The sequence below is a fragment of the Nyctereutes procyonoides genome, unplaced genomic scaffold, assembly GCF_905146905.1.
Source record: "Nyctereutes procyonoides isolate TBG_1078 unplaced genomic scaffold, NYPRO_anot_genome, whole genome shotgun sequence".
Classification (NCBI taxonomy): domain Eukaryota; kingdom Metazoa; phylum Chordata; class Mammalia; order Carnivora; family Canidae; genus Nyctereutes; species Nyctereutes procyonoides.
In genome coordinates this window covers 21,408,823-21,427,684 of record NW_026575020.1, presented here as the reverse complement: position 1 = coordinate 21,427,684, position 18,862 = coordinate 21,408,823, and the positions used below count along the sequence as shown (strand labels likewise).

Here is an 18,862-nt window from a genome sequence, read left to right as displayed (position 1 = left end):
ATAACACTTGCCAGCTCCCACAGCTCAAGGGGCACGAAATTCCATTATGACAAACTCTTCCAGCCCAGGTCATACTCCTTTCTGACTATACCTCTTAGCAATGACCTCATCTCTGAAGCTACAGTCAGGTTCTCCTCAGCCACCTCTAGTTCCATCTCCATTCTAGCCACCTTCAAGCACTTGTGGTTGTCACAACACATGTGCTTCCTTCTGCCTGAAACATCCTTTCCACTACACCTTCGACCAGCCTCATGACCTTCATTCTTCTAACTGACTTCTTTTTCTAGAGATGGTTCATATTTCACCACCTCAACAAAACCCCCTAGTCTCCAGCCTGCGTTAGGGCCCTCTTCCCTGTTCATTCCAGCAACTCATTATTTCTGTACTTTCCTCAGCCAAACTGAACTCTCAGCCTTGTTTTCCATGTCTCCAATACCCAACATGGCAATAGATGTCTAATGAATGCTTCATAAATGACAGAACCATCTTGTCATTTGCTCATTTTCCCCACATCTAATCAAATCTTATTTTTTTTTTCAGTTTGACCATAAGCTCCTGGAGGACAGATTTTTGCGTTTACTCTTGGGGCTAAGATATTGTTTTATACACAGTAAAGCATTCAATAACTACCTCTTGTTTATTCGTTAATTAATGGATTGATAAAGGACCGAATTCATAAAAACCAATACAAGGGCTAGCAGAAAAGTAAAGGTAAGGAACAAGATTAAGAATTGGGCTGGTTGAGGTGATTTTGAGCAGACAGGTGGTAGGGGGTATTATGAAGTTGGGATAATAGTACAGCTGACACGCACCCCAAGCTCAGGTTTCCTAGACCTGAGTATCTACCCCATAGGCAAGCAACTATGAAAGACAAAGGCCCCAAAGGCTCCCAAAGGTGACTCATTCCCCTGGCTAACATGACCACCCCATTTCTAGAGCCACTGGAGGAATCATCTGGAAGGCTGAATGTGTCTGGACAGCATCTTCTTGGTCATGAAGGCTGGCCAGAGGATTCCTTATCCATCCCAGCCCATCTTCTTCCCACCCACCTCATCTTCCCTTAGTTGCTCTCACCCCTGCCTGGGACTGGGACACCTGCTCAGAAAGTCCATGAAGAGCAGGAAATTCCTGTCTCCATTCTGGCCCAGAATGGACAGCTTTCCTCAGCATGATTTGAGGGGTTTATAAAAGGTCTCCTGACCTAGAATAGCTTCCCTACTTGTGCGCTATGGGTAGAGTTACCAGACACAATACAGGATACCTAGTTAAATTTGAATTTCATATAAACAAATAATAATCCTTAAATATTTATTTATTTATTTATTTATTTATTTATTTATTTATTTATTTGAGAGCAAAAGAGCAGCAGGGGCAAGGGCAGAGGGAGATGGAGAGAATCTTAGAGCAGGCTCCACACACAGCACCCAGCCCAACACAGGGCTCAATCCCACGATCCTGAGATCATGACCTGAGCCGAAGTCAAAGAATCACTTGCTTAACTGACTGAGCCACTCAGGCCACCCAACAAATAATTTTTAGTATAAATTTATCCCATGCAATGATCGAGGCACAAGTATGGTAAAAATAAAAACTACTTGCCATTTATCTGAGATTCAGTTTTACCTGAGTATTCTGGTTTCTATTTGCTAAATGTGGTAACTCTAGGTGTGGTCCAAACAGGTTGTTGAAATCTTCATCAGGAGAGTGAGATGGTGTGTCTACAGACACGATGAGATAAGGACATTTTCCTAAATCTCAGCTAAAAGCCTACCAATCTGAATGCAAAGCAATGTGCTTGTGTACCCCTGACGTCTTGAAATTTCTACCATGCCCTGATCAGAGAGATGCCCAGACAAAGGTGTTGTTGGCATGGATTCTAGAAAGTGCACTGTTAGGTGCTTCCAGCACTATGGGAGGGAACACTGGAGGACAGAATGAGCTAGCTCTATCATTATGGTTAAAAAGTAGAAATATCCTTATAATAGAAATGTATAGAACACAAGGCTGTATCAAGCTCACGCAAAAGTCTTTCTTTCTGCCTTCTTTTCTTCCCTAATATTCTTTCCTTTTTCCTTCTTTTTCTTACTCATTTATGCATTCAGTGGATGATGGCAGTAAAATTGTACATGTTACAGAGTAGTTAAGAGCAAAAGTTTTGAAGCCAGACTGCTTGTTTTTTTTTTAAGATTTTATTTACTTATTCATGAAATACACAGAGAGAGAGAGAGAGAGAGAGAGAGAGAAAGAGGCAGAGACACAGTCAGAGGGAGAAGCAGGCTCCATGCAGGGAGCCCGACGTGGGACTCGATCCCGGGTCTCCAGCATCACGCCCTGGACTGCAGGTGGCGCTAAACCACTGAGCCATCCCAGCTGCCCTGGTTTTCAACTCTGGCTCTAATATTTATTGCGTGTGTTACTTAACTTTTCTTAAAATCTGTATTAGCCTTTATCACTACAGTAACAAATTTCCATGAGTTTCATAGCTTAAAACAACACAAATTTGTTTTCTTCTAGTTCTGTAGGTTAGAAGTCGGATATGGTCTCCTTGGGCTGAAATCCACATGCAGCAGGGCTGTGCTCCTTCTGGAGGTTCTAGGGGAGAATCCATTTCCTTGCCTTCTCTAGGCTGCCACATTCCTTAGATCATGACCCCTCCCTCCATCTTCAAAGTCAGCAACAAGGGCAGTCTTTCTCATGCTGCCTTCTGTCTGGTTCTCTGTTGCTACAAATCAAAGTTTTCCAACGTTAAGGACTCATATGAGTAGATTATAATAATCCAGGACTATCTCCCCACCTCAAGATCCTTAACCTTAATCACCTCTGCAAAATCCCTTTTGTCATATAGGGTAATGTATTCACAGGTTTCGAGGGTTAGGTCACAGATATCTTTGGGAGGCTATTATTATGCCAACCACAGCTTCAATTTCCTTATGCATTAAATGGGAAAGTAGATGCTTCTACCTCCTGGGTGGTTGTGAGGATTAGATGAACCCATACATGTAAAGTGTTCAGAACATAGTCTGGTATTCAGTAATGCCCCTCATGATTGGCTCTGTTGAGCCAGGATTGTGCTCTGTGCAGAAGTGGATACAAAGATAAATTCCTCACATCCTTCAGACACTGCTGTCTAGCAGACAGCTTCTTGGCAACACTGAAGTTTTCTTCCTTGAATCTATGCTCACCAGTCAGGTTTCTGAACTGCATCTGGTCCTTGGAACAGACACCACCAGAAGGAGGGAGCCCGGGCAATTGGACCCAGCATCCTTTACTCTGAAGAAATGGTAATATGAAAATTTGGGTTATTTGATCCATCTCTTTTTGCATCTAGTTATGGAAGTCTGTTGCCCGGGTGGTCATTCCTGGGTAAGTAAGACCAAATTTCCCAGCCACGAGCTTGGAAAGCTTGATGCCTGCCCAAAGTTTCAGCCACCCCAGAAATCTCCCCAGGTACCTCATATCACTTAATTGAAATAAAGCAACATCTCTCTGCAACATGTAAAGATGATAAATAAAAGGAGTAACATATGACCACAGTGGTACCTACTTGTGCTCACTTCCACATAAACAAAGGCCAAGTTAACAGGTCCCAAAAGTACATACATATAACTGTGTATACAGGTATATGAACTAAGTGTGTGTGTATCTACATAGAGAGACAGGTAAGTAGATAGATAGATAGATAGATAGATAGATAGATAGATTGATAGATTGATTGATGGACAGATATGGAAGGGACCCCCTCAATTCTTCCACCTTCAGTATAATCATAATTCATCACAATCACTTTTATAACCTATTAAGCATCTCCCAGGTCTCTCTGGCTACATCTCTGATCAGCTTTTGTTGAACTCTCTGCGCCCACTTCAGAGAATAACATGAAGTAACACAGACACTTATGCCATTAAAAGACGATATCTAGGGGAAGCTAAAGAGAAGATGGAGGCGGTCTGAGAAAGAGAGAGGCTCAGAGGGCAAGAAGAGGTGGAGATGGGCTACCCTGAAGAGCCCTTCCCCCAATGACAGTGAGGGTAGTAAATTCCATGAGAACCAGACACCCATGCTATGCCAGGAACATTGCAAAAAGGCTGGCCATCGGGTACAAGGACACTCACCCTGGCAGCAACCACAGAGCCCAACTTGACCAAAGCAGAGCCTGGTAGCTGTAGGCAGTGAACAAATGAGCCATGACCAGTCTGGACTGAAGACCAAGATGTAAGAGACCTCCCATGGCTTCTAAATGACTCTGCCCTCTCTAGCCATGCTAAGGGTTATCTAATACAGAGAAGCTTTTCAAGCTTGAACTAGTTACATTGCATGGGAATGCTGAATATCCAAGGCTAAGAACCTTTAAACTAATGAATCAAAGAAGCAAATGTGAGAGTTGCAAACAAGTACAAAATATGGACACTCTTCTCAATGGTGAGGAGGCCTTCTGAAATCTCGGAACTTGCCGTAGGAAGCACCATTCTGAACTCCATGCCATGCCAGCTCCTTCAATCAAGCAATGAACTACTGGGGTTATTTTTGGACTAGTGTGCCAGCCACCTGACTTGCTCCCTCTAACCCTCCAGGCTATCTTTCTGAGACATGAACTTGAGCATGCCTCTCTTCCTTTTAAAACCCTCCCCTACATTTCCATGCATCACCTACAAGGGTGTTTCTTCTACTGGGTGGACACGGTCCTGGGATATATGGCAGGAAAGACCCCCAGGTAAACATGGAGTATCTTTGTAGGGTTCCATCATTTTTAGTTTTTTATTGGATTATATCACAGAGTAGAACACAAATTTAAAATAGGCTTTAAGCATAATATATGAGACTCCCTCAAAATACCAATCCTGGACAAAGCTTCCTTGTCCATGTCTCTAGATCCTTCAGGTTCCTTATTGCTATGCCTTCTTTTAAGACACAGGAAAGTTTAAGAACCTATGGAACAAAAATCCAAATTTCACAAGGGTGCTTTGTCTCTTGTTTGTTTCTATAGCTCCTTCATCAATTACTCCAGGGACATGCCTTGCTCTTTACAACTTAAACTCTGAAACTTTCTGCTCCAAATGCATGTCCTGTGAGCTCAAACCCTAAGCCTTCCTTGATCTCCTTATTCAGCCTCAACATGGCATGCTATGCTAACCACTCCTCCTACCCACAATAGATGCGCACACACAGAGCATAACATTTATCACATGATGGGTAAAATTAGAAAAGTAACAACCACAATAGTAAAGATTAACACTTATTGAGTGTGTACTGTTTGCCAGGGTCAGTTCTGAGTACTTCGTCCATGAACTCTGCACCACCCCCATGACCAAGTTCCACTGGATGACAAGTTGTCCATTGCTAGACCCTGAAGTAATGAAAGCAGTTCTCTGCAGCTGATTGCAGAATGGGATAGAGTATGGGAAAGATAAGAATGAAGGATGGAGAGGGGAATTATTTTGATGTACTACTTTGGCAACATTTGGGAAAGCCCCAGATCCCTGAAACACAAGAATTCAGGTTTCCCAGATGGTGAGAGCATCCAGCTGGGAACAACCAGAGCTCCTGGGAAGGTTGCAATTAATGAGTCTATCTCAGTGAGTCAACTATGCTGCTGGGGGGAAGAAATTCCAGATTAGATCTTAGTACCTTCTATGACTCGGTCCAGGTCCTAAACTGTGGGATGCACCACATCGTGCTTTTATTAGGAACCTAATAGATGGAACCACCTATCTTTCTATTCTCATTCCTTAAAACTAATGAAAGAGAAGTCAAGCTTGGGACCTTGAACCTTATTTATTGACTAATTCCAATCTCTTTCTGTGATCATTCCTGTGTTGTTCTCCACTTTAAATCAATTGAAATTGCACTCTTGTTGCAAATTGGAACCACTTCAGTTCACTTTTTTCCCCTATTCACTTGGAGGTTTGAAAAGCCAAGAAAAAAATTTCCCTGAATAAAAAGAAGGATGTGGACCTTGTTGCTGCACAAATGAAAAATAAGCCTCCTGGTTCTTAACCCTTAGCAATCATTTTTCAAATACTTTGTCCCAGAGGGCCAGTTTTGCACACTCCATTAATGCTGACTGCCACGGGGACAATTACGGACAGACAGCTTTTCTCATCTGAACAGGTTCTTGAATTAAAAGCAACTGTGTGGGAAGGGAAGAGATGTGTATCTGTTCTATCACAGGGTTGTAAAAGGGGTCTCTTCTGCTCAACGCCCCTCCCTCCACACACATGCCCATCTTCCCCACCAAGTACAAGAGCCAAATTAAAAATTGGATTTCACTTATGCTGTGATTGGTATTTTCCACTCTCAGCTTTTTTTTTTTTAAGTCTTCAATTTAATACATTGCATTACCTAAACATTTCCTAGGATGCTATGCAAGGTCTGGGCTGAACCCAGAGCCTTCAAAGTGGGTCCTCTCAGCCTACTAGGTACAGCGTTTACTGCCTTAGGGTAGGGTGGAGTGGACCCTAATTTTTTGCTCTTTAGTGATTTTTCCAATTTTTAGGTGTCCCAAAACATAGTGTTTACTCTCCATCCACCACTCCTGCCAATGTTGTCTTCCTAGAGATGCTGCATCTTTTCATACAAGTTTTCACATTCTCTTTACAGGGCCTGAGAAATATAGCTGGCGGCATTTAGGGGGAGCCTTCAGTTGAGCACTGAGATGAGACGCCTACAGAAGCTACTGGAAAAGACAGCAGAGTCTCTGGGGGCAAGGTATTTAACCACCTTGGATCTCAGTCTCTTTTCCTATAAAATGGAAATGGCAGTGATATCAATATCATGGTCTCGTGAAAGGACTCAATAAAATAAAGCACACATACCGCAACTTCTCTCTGTAAATGTTAGCTGATAGCGGGAACTGTGACAATGACATCAAGTTTGGCATGGGAGACCCAGAAAAGAGAAAGAAGTCATTGATTTGGGAGAAATCAGGGAATAGCTCACAGGGGAAGCAGCATTTGGACAAAGTCCTATAGAATTTGGGAGACTCAGATTCAGGCGTAGAAGGGGCGAAGGCTGGAGGGATAAAGAGAATTTCAAGATAGCAGATGACGAACCCAAGGGAGAAGACACGTAGGGCACTGGGGAAGAGTAAGAAGGTTATCCGTTCGTTCGTTTTAACTGAAGTATAAAGGAAATAAGATGGGCAAGAGAGAAGGCAGGGCTGGCATCCAAGAGGAGCCCACACCCCAGGGGAAAGGGCCTGGACTTTCTCTGCGGGGCGCAGGGCACTACAGAAGACATGGAACAGCTCTCTCTTGAAGTGCATGCTGTCTTACCTAACAGAGCAGTGATGTCCACATAAAAGCCATCAGGGCTGAAAGGCATCTGAAGATCATCTGAGGCGATCCCCTTTTGTAAAGATGAGAAACTGAGGCTCAAAGAGGAGGAATGATATTAAAGTGAACGCTCCAGGACTGCATGTCATGGGGGCGGTGGAGAAGCTTCCTACATTGGGGATGAAGCCCCGGATCCCTTTTGTCTCAAGCTTCTACAATCCCCACCCAGTCCACTGCACCCACAGCAATAGCATGCCCTCCCCAGGAAGGAGCAGAGCCCTGGTGGCCTTCTCTTCAGGGAATTAATTCGCATGCATATTTCAGTAGCCACCTAAGTGCTTCCCTGAACCTAGCTCATTATCAGAATCGCTTGTGGAGCTTTGTGAAGATGCAGATGAGCCAGCTCCATCCTCGAGCCGGGAATTCTGTGGGTCTGGGCTGAGGTCCCTGCATCTGTGTTTTCAATAAGCTATTTATTTCAAAGGCGCAGGCTTCCAAGAACATGCCCTTTGTGTCTCCCACCAGCAGGAAGCCCCCTTATGTTTCCCCACAGTGGATCACAGTTACTTGGCAGTGTTTGCTCTGCTTGTCTTGGGAGAGCACATCTGAGTCATCTTTAAAACTCACCCCCACCCTCCCAGCACCTAGGGCAGTATTTTTTACATAACGGACACTAGACTAATACTTGATGCATTAAAATGATTGAGTGAGTGAACTATTGGGTGAATCAATAAATAACGGTAATAGTAATAGCTACTATTTTTTAGTACTTACTCTGTGCCAGAAACTGCTAAATATATGTGCTATGTCCTTCATTTTTTTTTAAAGATTTTATTTATTTACTCATGAGAGACACAGAGAGAGAGAGGCAGAGACACAGGCAGAGGGAGAAGCAGGCTCCATGCAGGGAGCCCGATGTGGGACTGATCCCAAATCCCGGGGTTGTGCCCTAGGCCAAAGGCAGGCACTCAACTGCTGAGCCACCCAGGCATCCCGTGCTATGTCCTTTAAAAATCTATCCCTATGAAGCAAATACTATTATCTTCGTTGTGTAAATACTGGAACAAAGGGTCAGAAATATCAAGTGACTTATCCAAATTTTAAGAACCTGCAAATTAAGAAATACATTTTTAAGTAAGCCGGTGGATGGATGGACCCACGATGCCTTCGGAGGAACTAGAGCCTCCAGAGCCAGATTGCTCTCTCCTGCCCTCTGCCGGCCTAATGAGGTATAACAGAAAGAACACAAGCAAGTCTGGCTTCCTTAGAGGGGTCTGGGCCGTGCTTCTGTCTTAATCCTCTTTTCATCGAATTGATCATCTTTCCACCGGAGACCTTCTTCCTGCCCAGCATCTCTCCGCAGACCAGCTTTGGGCACCATTTGGTGCCAAGGGACATCCCTGTCCTTGAGCTTAGTAGGATCCCTGTGGCTAGTTCCGCCTGAGTTTGTCCTAAAAAAGCATGAGCTCAGAGTCTGGAAGTCCCTTAAAGACCTTCCTACCTAGGGCTCTTGACTAGGCTCCATGGATGAGTTTCAGGGCATCTCAGTTTCACTTGTTTGGGTTTATATCTATTCTCTGGAGATGAGGAAGAGTTTTCATTAAGATCTCTGAGTTATGAGCCATGGTGCCTGGTTTAATCCCAAAACACACACACACACACACACACACACACACACTCACACATTGTAGAGGTGATGTTGTCACAGCCCAGGAGGAGGAAGGGGTTGGCCCAAAGAGGGTCAATGGGACTTTGCTGAAGCTCCTGTTGCCCAGTCCATAGCAAACCACTGCACCACATACTCTCCCAAGCCTATACACTTTTCCTTTCCAAAAAGAGGCCAGATTTCAATCAGGATTGTCCTGTCCCAGGGTGTGTGCTTCCTGGAGGCTGGAGAAGGAATGTGACCTTGTCTAGAGAACTCTGAACTAGCACATGGGAGCGGCTACGTCCAGCTGGTCCCCCAGAGATGGTGAGAACTGAGTGCCCACACCTAAGAAAGTATGAGGCCAGTGGGCACCCCCAGGGGCTGCTCCGAAATCCCTCTTATGATTCACAGTCACCTTGGGAAATGGTTGGCACAAATGAGGATCTCTCCATTTCACAGATGGGGAAACTGAGGCCCTGAGAGATTAGGTAAGTTGCTTGGAGTCTCACAGCTAGACAGAGGCAGAGCTGGTCAGCTTCTTGGCTCAGTGCTTTCTGTCTACATCCAAGCTGGCTCTGGGTTTAGTGTGGTCCATGTTTGAGCAAGAATGTATGTTCAAAGGCCAGACATAGATTACCTCTGCAATCAGTCTTCCCAGAAATATCTTGAACAAGGTAGTACAGCAGCAACTGAACCTGGATTACCTCCTGCGTACAGCTAGCATAGGAAACCTCCTTCCCGCAGAGATTTCAGGTCCCTCACTAGCCATGACTCCTGGCCCCTGGCCCCAGCCCCAGTATTTCTCCCTGCAGTCCCTGGCCTTTTTCTTTCCCAACAGGTGATCAAACTGAACACACACAAACCCACTCTTCAAAGGAAAGGAAGAGAAGGAAGTACAATGAATTAACTACATTTGGCATCCCAAGGACTAGCCATGGCCATGGTCTCATTTTGTCATTAATTAAGGCTTCTGCGCATTCACCAGATTTCCTGATGACCCGCTTGTGGGTGCCAGGCTCTTTGTCCTGGGAAGCAGCCATGAATGGAGTTGCCGCCCTGCCCTCACAGAGAGTCTCCTAGCTAGACAGACAGACAGACACTAAGAACACAAACTAATAGAAGGTAGCCAACAGGATTCCAGATGGAACAATGTGGGGTGGGGGATGGGGGTAGGACCTACACGGATGAGACCCTTACACGGAGCTATGAGGGCTGAGAAGGACCCAGGTGGGTGAAGGCAGAGAGGGAACAGCAAGTGCAAAGACCCTGAGGTGTGGTTGTATGTGGTCTAGCTGAGGAGGAGGAAGAAGGCCAGGCCACAGCTGAGGCAGCAGCATGACACATGGAGAGGACACAGAAGCTAAAAAGGGAGACGCAGGAAGAGACTTCGTGAGCTTCGGAAGAGTCCAGATTTTAGCTTTTAGAATAACCTGGGGGGTGGTGTATTATTACTTCTGCTCCCATTTTACAGTTAAAGAAACAGAGAATAGCACGTAATATATAGGGGAGTACTGGGTTTAGGATGGGTTGCTGTTTGGTGGGGTACCTCCTCTGATGCTTGGAAGTGCAGTGTGGGTGGGGGCAGGCAGCCAGCAGAGTAGCCCCGGACATCACTCTGAATGGAGAGGCAAGGCTAGGAATGTGCCAGAGGCTTAAAGATAGGAGCCCCCCGCTCCCACCTTGGGCTTTCTCCTCTGCTCTCTCCGGAGCAGTTGGAAGACATTCGTGGGAAAAGAGGTGACTATCATGATGGTCCCCATTGCTGGACCAGAGAAGATAGCAGGTAGGTCACTGGGCTGTGTCTACTGCACCGGCTTTCCAAGTATCCAACCCAAAGGGAAGTGGTACCCACAGTATCCACAGTGAGGGGAGGCTTGATACCCTAACTCTGGGGAGGGAGCTCATCTATAGACTGGCAAGACTTGGGTTGGGAGTGCGGAGGTTTGCAGAAATGCACTGGCAACACAGCAGGGCTGAACCTCAGGCAAGCTGCAGACACTGAGGATAACTCGTACCCTTCATGCCTGTTCCCAGAGCCCCCAGAGTCTCCTTCCACTAGAGGAAGCATTCAAAGACTTCCTTCCCCCCCACCCCCTGAAAGAGTGAGGGCTATGTTGCCAAGGCAAGAGTTCGTGCAGGGCCACCATTCAATCTCCTGCTGGGAGCCAGGTGAGAAACATTTCCCCAAGGCCTCGGGAACCCATGGGTCTCATCCCCACCCACGATGGTGCATTGAGCCAATGGGACCTGGGCTCTGGGTCGTGTCCACATGGCCTCTTCTGGCTGCGGTACTTGGTAGTTTACTTTAAATGTGTCATTTGTTTGGATGTGTTTTCCCCTTCTAAATATATATTAGCTTTTCTGTCTAATTTTGTATTTAAGAGGGCTTCCCAAATTGTCTAGGCTTTAGCAGTGGCTCTAAAATCTCTGCTGCACCTGACACTCTGACCCTCCCTTCTGCTTACATGCTCTACTTCCCTGGCTTCTGTGGACAGAGTTGCTCCATTGATCTCCTGGATAACACCAGGTCACACTTCTACACCGTTTACCTCATGTCTGGCTCCATTCTCTCTGCCCATAATGACCTGTATTGTTTAATCACCACGATAATATTTTAAGGTGTGTGCAACTATAAACCTCATTTTTACTGATAAGGAAACTGAGGACAGAGAGGTTAAGACACTAGCCCTAGGGATCCCTGCGTGGCGCAGCGGTTTGGCGCCTGCCTTTGGCCCAGGGCACGATCCTGGAGACCCGGGATCGAATCCCACATCGGGCTCCCGGTGCATGGAGCCTGCTTCTCCCTCTGCCTGTGTCTCTGCCTCTCTCTCTCTCTCTCACTGTGTGCCTATCATGAATTAAATAAATAAATAAATAAATGAATAAATAAATAAATAAATAAATAATAAAGACACTAGCCCTAGATCACACAGCTAGTAAGTTGAAGAACTGTCTGCTGTTAGCTTTTAGCTGGCACCTCTCCCCACAGCCTCAGGCTTCCATGGGTCCAACTGTTCACTGGATATTCCACTGGCCACAGACTCAGCCTCTTTAGATGGAACTCCTTCTCAAACTCAGAACTGGCCTCTCCTGCCTGTCTCTCTCTGTCAACTTCTGGCACCATGAAGGGGAAGGTCTATTGTGTTCTTCCCTGCCTTTGTCTTGGCATATAAGCATTCCTCTCCTTCCCAGGAGAGAACCACTCCTCTCTCCCCCTCTCTTTCTCTCTCTCTGTCCCTCTCCTTTTCTCCCTCCTTGTGGTTCTTTTGAGCTGCCATCCTAGAACCCAACCTCCAGCCACACCGATGGGTCCAGGGACAGACAGGGTTCTGGGACCGGGAAATCAAGGACATCGTATGCATGGACACTCTCTGCACTGAGATGGTACAAACCTGGGGCTACTCACAGCTGGGGTTGCCCTCCCAGACTGACAGAGGGTGAAAATGAGGCCAACAGAGATGCTGAGATGAGACAGTAGAAAAGGAACACGGAGAAGCATGTCACACATGTCCCAAAGTCCCTGATACCAGTGGGGCCCCTGGATGTCCCACGGAGGTGGCTAGTTTCAGTTGGGTTTCTGTAATTTGCAACCATCCAATCTGACCCCAAACTAGGAAACTTATGGCCGTTCTTGTCACCTCTGTCTCCCTCATGAGGCAGCCTATGACGACCAAGTCCTATCCATCCCCATTGTATCTGGTTCTGGCCCCCTTGAATCCAGGATCACTGCTGTGCCCTGTCTAGGCCACCATCAATCATTACCCGAGCTGTCAGCATGATTTCCCCTAAGCAGCTCCCTCCAACCCAGCCTCCCCCTTTCTACCAGACAGAGCTATCGGAACACACACACGGTCAGCCAAGTCCTTCTGAGAGCATTTCAAGGCTTTCCCACCATTTCCCCATGATGCCCAAGCTCCTCGGAATAACAGATGAGGCCCTGCGTGGCTGGAGGACTGGACTGCCTCAGCCTCGGGCTGTTACTCATGTTGTCCCCACTTCCTAAAACACTTGACCTTCCTGACCCTTACTTTCTCATCTATATAAGGTTGAGCTTATACAAGGTGACCTCCATAGAACGCTATGATTCCATAAATAGAAAGCCAAATCGACAGGTGATTACTTCAGTACATCTTCACCACTGGATTTTTGTAAGTAAGCCGCTGGAAGGGATGAACTCCTCTTTTTCGTTTCCTATTCACTCCATATTCAGGAGATCTGTGTGTGGCCTCTAGAAATCACATTAGATAGATCAATTAAAAAAAAACAATAACAGAATAATTTTCATTTCCAGTCTTGATCATCTGAAAATGTTAATCTCTTGCATTTTCTCTTGGCTGAATGCCAGAGCCAAATTAGATTTATGAATTTAGCATGATTGCAAGTTAACAGATAACTCCATGTTCTGCTGAGCCAGTGCAAACCTTTAAAGTTTAATCAAGGAGTGGAATTAGGAGTTCAGTATGCCTTGCCTGGGATATTTTAAAAAATGAAATAGGAAATGCCCCTAAAGTCTTTTTTTTTTAAGATTTTTATTTATTTATTCATGAGACACACACACACACACACACACACACACACAAACACACACGGAAGCAGGCTTCCTGCGGGGAGCCCAATGTGGACTCTATCCCAGGACCCGAGGATCATGACCTGAGCCAAAGGCAGATGCTCAACCACTGAGCAATCCAGGTGCCCCTAAAGTCTTCTAACCAGAGCTAACTTCTAACCTGTCTAGCCTGCCAAGGTTACTCTCAGCTGATGTGACTTTGGAGAATATTGCTTCTGGAGGGAGGTTGGAGTAAACCCCATAGGCCCGTGGAGGCACTTCAACATCATCCCAGAGCCCTGTTCCACTGCAAGGGATAGGATAGTTGGTGTATGAGTTTTCTGGAGCTGAAGTAGCAAAGTACCACATGCTGAATGGCTCAAATAAGAGAAATTTACCATCCCACAGTTCTGGAGGCTAGATGTCTGAGTCCAAAGTGTGGGCAATGTCATACTCTTTCTGAAGGCCTAGGGAAGCATCTGTTCCAGGCCCTTCTCCCAGCTTTTGGTAGTTCCTTGGCTTGTAGCAACATGTCCACTCTTCAGGTGGCAATGTATGGGTAACTCTGTGTCCAAATTTCCCCTTTTTATAAGGACACCAGTCATGTCAGATTAGGCCCATTCCTATATGACATTAGCTTAACTAATTTTATCTCCAAAGTCCTATTTCCAATTAAAGTTACATTTTGAGGTCCTGGGGAGTGGGGAGATACAATTCAACTCATAACCCACAACCCGTTCGATCCTGATGGGAAAATGTTTGAACACTCAGCCATTTGCATGTACACTTCACTTCTAGTTCTTTCCACAAGTCTAGGTAATTGTTTTTAGAGTTTCTGCTAATAATTTTCTATACCTTTTCCACTCGTAACCTTCTAAAGGTTATGTAAAAGGCTCTAGGCTACATTAACCTAACCTACAAATTATATAGCTTGGCGTCTTCAAAAGTAAAATGCTGGCCTAAATCTCCAGAAAAAAGCAGAAATGTCAGAAAAGCTGGTGGCTGCCATGGATTTCAGGAGTTTAGCCCTATCCCACTGGGAGTTCCTTTGTAGTGGCTTCCCCTAGAACTGGCTTCTCAAGTGCAACGAGAAACAACTCTTTAAATGCATTCAGATATCAGAGCAAATAGAAATGATGGTTCCTCTTTGCAGAACACCATGAAATATTGATATGTGAAGCTAAAATGAATATAATAAACATATAATTGCCTGCTAAATTGGTCATTATCTTTTCTAGGTTCTGATTTTGACAGGAAGCAGCAGGCTCCAGTGGTTTCAGGGGAATTTTTTTTTCTTAAAAATGAGGAAATTATATTCATGTCATTTTCAAAATTATTGTTGAAAAGATGTCCATGATCAGATTTCAGAGGAGGAACAAATTGGTCCACGTCAGGAACACCAGCGTCTCGTGGGAATGCTACCACATACTGTACCAAGTTGGAAAATAGATCACAGCAGGATCCTGTAGCAAAGCCAGCCATTGCATGAAGTCTAGGGCAGGGAACAGATCCAAATGGTATTGTCGTATCCAAGCAGGGCCAGCAACCCCTAGATTTTCTGGTCTGTCTTCCTCCTTTGCCCAGGCACCAAAACAAGTTTTTGAGGCATCAAAGTCTACCAGTCTGACCTTGCACTTGTCCTCATTTTCCACTTCCTCCAGAGGTCACAGTCTTTCTCTGAGGAGTGAGGCATGGCACCCACCTATAGAGCTCGGCTTTGTCTCTCTCCCCAGGGCAGAAGATGCCACCTGCTACTGTCTACATGGATAGAAAACAATCCTTCACCCCTAGCTTGGCCCCAAGCAGGCTCCCTATCTACCATGACCCCCTCCCATGTTGTGCATGAGGATGAATGGCTTCCCCCCAACCCACCTCCCACCCCTCCATCCATCACCAGCTGCCTATCTGTGGCCTTCACCAGAATCTCCAGCCTTCCCCCGCTGAATGCTCCGGAGACCCCCCTCCAATTCGTGTCTCCTGCCTGAGCTCTAAATTACCCTGACAGCCTGTCCTTGATAAGGAACAGCTGAAGATCATGTTTCCCATCAGGGGTTGACTAGCTCTGAAATACAAAGTCCAAGACTCCAAAGTGCTGGCTGTCTCCTGGAAAACAAGGAAGGAGCCTAACCAGCTGGGTGGTGCTTACTTGAATTATAAGAGAAAGGGGCTGGTCGGGTTGGTCTTTTTATTCATTTGAAGAGAGATTATCAGTCCCTTGGTTTCAGTTGTGCCCTTCCTGGTCATTTGTTCCATAGCTGATCCTCTCAAGATTCCAGATAGCAGAGTTCTTGGGTGGTGTGGTCCCATCTGTCAGATGAGTAGACTGAGGCCTGGAGACAGCACTCAAGCCAGATGCTCAATAGCTGTAAAAGGGCCACAGCGTCTGGGGCAATGCCCATGTCTCTCTCCTGGCTAGGTCATATAAGGACCAGGTGGATAGGAGGTTGTGATGATTTGTTTATCCTCAACTGAAAGACTGCTGCTCTCTATCAGGGTGGCAGGCACATTGAGAGCCATATGATGTTTTGAGAGTGAGTCTCCCACTTGAGGCTGAATCAAGGCTGTTTTCCCACATGACTGCCTTGTCAATTTGGTTCCGACCTCAGAACAAGGAGCAGATCCAAGTCCTGGGCTCCAGTGAGAGAGCTGGGCTGGGGCTGAGCAAGAGTGGGGTGCTGAGGTTTGTTTGCTGGCTGCAGCAGAGGGTCCCACGATGGTGTTTCCAGAGCTGAAAGGGTGGGCAAAGGTAAATCCAGGCAGGAGAACCAAAGTCCACAAAGGCCTGGACAGGTAGGAGAAAGACAACAGAACTGAAGAGAGACAGGATGCCTCTGAGCTGTAGTTTAGAAGTCGGGGATGAAATCAGGGTAGAAAGGTACAGGTCATTGGAGTAGCGTGTGTCTGGTGTTGTCAGAACATAGGTTTCATCTCTTACACTGGTGCTCAGTGTCTTGGCACTGCCTATACTGCTGGCTTGAGGAGGACCCTCGGCTTACCCTGGGGGAGGAGAACTATGATCAACTAGTGATGTCTGCCATGGGTACCATGTTGGGGAGGGCCCACACACATTGAGTGGCAACCATCTCTGGCCAAGAAAAAAAGCTTACATTTATGATTCCCATCCAGTTCAGTTGGACAAGTATTTATGGAACTTCTCCATGTGCTACACATGAAGGTCAGTCTCCAGAATATAGAAATAGGCAAAGTGCTTTCCTGGTCTTTGATGAGTTCCTGTGGCAGTGTGAGAGGCAGACACATAAAGAAAGTGTTTAACAAAGTAAGCTGGAGATGGAGGTAGACACAGGGGCCCTACACCCAACCTGGATACCAAAGAAGGTCTTCCAAAGGAAAACAATGCTGTGCACACCATGACCACGCCCCTGGTGTCATGCCCCTGATTAGCTTATAGTATAGAGCAAATATGGTGAATGTCATTCTCATGACTGGGTTACGGTATAAGGTGAGGGTGAAGGGATTTTATAGATTAAAGTCCCAAGTCAGAAAGGGAGACAGAACATAAAGACTCCTAACTCTGGGAAACGAACTAGGGGTGGTGGAAGGGGAGGAGGGTGGGGGGTGGGGGTGAATGGGTGACGGGCACTGAGGGGGGCACTTGACGGGATGAGCACTGGGTGTTATTCTGTATGTTGGCAACTTGAACACCAATAAAAAATAAATTTATTATTAAAAAAAAAAGTCCCAAGTCAGTGGACTTTAAGTTAATCAAAAGGAAGGTTATCTTGGGTGTGCCTGATGTAATCAGTTTAGAAGGGAGTATAGACTTTAGAAGGGGGTATAGGCTTTCTCGTGAGGCCAGAGATGCTCTCCTGCTGCCCTTGACAAAGCAAACCATCCTTTTGTGCAGAGGGTCATGCAGCAGGAAACTTTAGGAGCTAATGGAGCAATCCTGGCTGACAGCCAACAAAAAAAATGGGACCTCAGTCCTACAGCTGTAAAGAGATGAATTCTGCCGATAATCTGAGTAAGCTTGAAAGTAGATTTTTGGGGTGCCTGGGTAGCTCAGTCGGTTAAGTGTCCAGTTCTTGTTTCGGCTCAGGTCCTGACCTCAGGGTCCTGGGATTGAGCCCCTCGTTGAGCTCCCCACTCAGCAGGGAAATCTGCTTGTTTCCCTCTCTCTCTTCTCCTCTCCCTGTTCACATTCTCTCTCCCTCCCTCCCTCTCTCTCTCAAGTAAATAAATCTTTTTTTTTAAGTGGATTTTCCCCTGTCTAGTATCTAGATGAGAACACAGCCCTAAGCCATACCTTGATTACAGCCTTGTAGAACCCAGAGCCCAGATCCAGCTAAGCCAGCTGGACTTCTGACCCATGGACACTGAGATCATGAAGGCATGTTATTCTCAGCCCCTATGTTTGTAGCGATAGAAAACTAATGAGAATGTCCAAGCTAGAGAGGGGAAGGAGTAAGCCAGGTGTAAGTGGAGGCCAGGGAGAACATTTTTAAGTTCAAGGAATCATGGACAAAGGCCATAGCGTGAACAGTCAGGCAAATGGGACTCCCAGGACAGCAAGAGTTAAGGCTGAGAGGAGATGGGTCTGAGTGGTGGGGGACCTGGGGGACCTAGGTCACCCTGCTGAGGGTGGGCAGTGGGGACATTCTCACAGTGGCTGAGTCTATTCCTCTATGGATCACTGCCACATGCATGCCCCCCTCTCTAGGGAGGTGGCCCTACTCAGTTATCTGCTCACACAGTAATAGCTACATTCTGATCAGTGAGGATGGCCCTCCAGCCCTTATCTTGGCCTGGGTTGATAGGGCCTGAGTTGACAGGGTCTGAGTTAAGGGCATCAAATCTTGAAAGCAGATCTGAGGAGGACATTTCCCAACTGGAGATTAGGCCTAGGCAGCTAGAGCCTCAGGCCATTATTGGACAGAAGGGACAGGACTGGGGTCATGTCAGTGGAGTTGCATCAGGAGAGGACAGGGGTTGGAAGAGAAGTCCAAATGCAGTCTAGCTGACATTCTCAGGAACGACTGAAGGGAACATGTGCAGGCTTTGGGGTCACATGACCCAGGTGTAAATCTTGGTTCTCCTACTTACTGTGTGTCCTTGAATGACTTGCTTAACCTTTCTGGGCCTCAGTTTTCTCATGTACAGCAAGGACAAGAGGAGTGACTTCTTCTTAGGATTATTGTGAAAACTGAATGGGATAGCATTTAAAATACTGAGTACTGTACCAGGCATATAGTAGGTGCTTAGTTTGAGTTTTTTCTTCGCCTTCTCTAGGTTCACTGTCCATAAGCAGAAGTGGGTCAGTGCAAGAGAGTTTTGTAGCAGAGACCTAGGGAGTTGGAATTTGGAGGGATACATTCAGATGGGAACTGGGTCACCTCCTCAAAGAGGGGTGCATTTAGCCATGAGGAGGATCGAAATGAG

General features: G+C 46.1%; 1 protein-coding gene across 1 annotated transcript in view; it reads right to left on the bottom strand.

Annotated features, from left to right (window-relative positions):
• The window catches only part of ASIC2 (acid sensing ion channel subunit 2), a 999,134-nt gene that overhangs the window by 598,288 nt on the left and 381,984 nt on the right, over positions 1-18,862 (bottom strand). The window lies entirely within an intron of this gene.